Source organism: Anopheles moucheti, assembly GCF_943734755.1.
Source record: "Anopheles moucheti chromosome X unlocalized genomic scaffold, idAnoMoucSN_F20_07 X_unloc_2, whole genome shotgun sequence".
Classification (NCBI taxonomy): domain Eukaryota; kingdom Metazoa; phylum Arthropoda; class Insecta; order Diptera; family Culicidae; genus Anopheles; species Anopheles moucheti.
The window spans coordinates 162501-164262 of record NW_026453526.1 but is presented as its reverse complement, the minus strand read 5'-3'; the positions used below and the strand labels follow the sequence as shown (position 1 = coordinate 164262).

At 55.8% G+C, this 1762-nt stretch overlaps 2 non-coding genes across 2 annotated transcripts in view; both read left to right on the top strand.

Moving 5' to 3' along the window:
* Positions 1 to 272: 272 nt before the first annotated feature.
* LOC128307924 (5.8S ribosomal RNA) lies at positions 273 to 430 on the top strand. The gene has a single exon (XR_008287935.1). It is a non-coding gene; the product is annotated as a 5.8S ribosomal RNA (ribosomal RNA).
* A 397-nt stretch (positions 431 to 827) lies between these two features.
* LOC128307944 (large subunit ribosomal RNA) overlaps positions 828 to 1762 on the top strand; it is a 4157-nt gene continuing 3222 nt past the window's right edge. The window contains exon 1 of the ribosomal RNA XR_008287954.1: positions 828 to 1762. This exon is cut by the window's right edge and continues 3222 nt beyond it. This is a non-coding gene — a ribosomal RNA (large subunit ribosomal RNA).

The following is a 1762-nucleotide window of genomic DNA, read 5'->3' as shown; positions in this document are numbered from 1 at the left end:
TGGGCGAAGGTAAAGACCCACTAGAACATATTTAAACACTGGCCTCGAGCGAGAGAGAACCTAATCAAGAGAACGAAAGTTGTGCAAGATCGCGCCGATGCCGCCCACATCGCGCGTCGATCAATGGGAAGGAAGACCAATGGTCATCCTTGTCCACCCTGGACGGCTTCGAAGGAACCGAGAGGTGCACGGTTACGCTGTCCGGGGAACTTAAGTTGTGAGAGATGCACCTAGCGCATAACGAAAACATAGGAGACAGTTGAACATACCAAAACCCTAGGCAGGGGATCACTCGGCTCATGGATCGATGAAGACCGCAGCTAAATGCGCGTCAGAATGTGAACTGCAGGACACATGAACACCGACACGTTGAACGCATATGGCGCATCGGACGTTTAAACCCGACCGATGCACACATTCTTGAGTGCCTACCAATTCTTGTTACACACTATTCCATAACTACAGGACGCCCGCGTACCAGCGGCACGCCTGGGCGAGCAGCACGCCCGGGAGTGTGTCGCAGGCTTGAACACACGCGTTTGGCGCACTGTGCATCATGGCGTGCTCGGACCCCTTCCGCGGGGGACCTTGGGCGCTGAAATGGTAAGGCGGTACAGTTGGCCCAGTGGGTGCGTGTCGTGTCGCACGGTTCGAACTTCGGCTATAAGACAACCTGGGAGCACCGGAAGCCCTTGAACACCTGGCTTGCCGTCTGTTGCCGGGACCCGCCGTCTGGCCGAGTCGTGTAACGCGTGCGGTACGCCCACCCGCTGGATACAAGCGAACAAGTGCGTGCTACTATTTACCATTCGGGAAAAATCCAACGTAGGCCTCAAGTGATGTGTGAGAACCCCCAGAATTTAAGCATATTAATAAGGGGAGGACAAGAAACCAACAGGGATTCCCTGAGTAGCTGCGAGCGAAACGGGATAAGCTCAGCACGTAGGGACGGCGCGTACCTCGCGTCTGTCCGATTCCGTGTACTGGACCGGTCCGTTATCTACCACTTACGGTGCAAACAGTTCAAGTTCAACTTGAAGGTGGCCCATTATCCCACAGAGGGTGATAGGCCCGTCGAACGGCACGAAAAGTGAGGTGGTAGACGGTCGGCTCCATGGAGTCGTGTTGCTTGATAGTGCAGCACTAAGTGGGAGGTAAACTCCTTCTAAAGCTAAATACCGCCATGAGACCGATAGAAAACAAGTACCGTGAGGGAAAGTTGAAAAGCACTCTGAATAGAGAGTCAAATAGTACGTGAAACTGCCTAGGGGACGCAAACCTGTTGAGCTCAATGATCCGGGCGGCGATATTCAGCGGTGGTTGGCCCTCGCCGGGTCGGCTGCCGTGCACTTATCGGTCCGCAGTAACGGACATCGCGATCCATTACAAGTGTGAGTTTATTGTTCCGGCAACGGCCCCTGGCTCGTGGTTGGCGGCTCTTTAGTACGGGTGGCTCGGCGGCCTCCCCGAGCGAGAGTCTCCGCGCCTTTCACACCGAGAGGCGCAGGGCCCGACCGAGCATTTGGTGCGCCGCTGGAAGCGTGATGGATTGGTTAGAGCGGGGTCGAGAGGGCAGGTTCTCAAGCCGGAGACCTTCGAAGCACTCACCCCCGATCTGTGATGACGCATTATGCATTGAGATACCCTCGGGACCCGTCTTGAAACACGGACCAAGAAGTCTATCTTGCGCGCAAGCCAATGGGTATTGGCGGTCCTACCCCGGGCCGCTGGACACTGGAAACCCACAGGCGTAGACAAATCG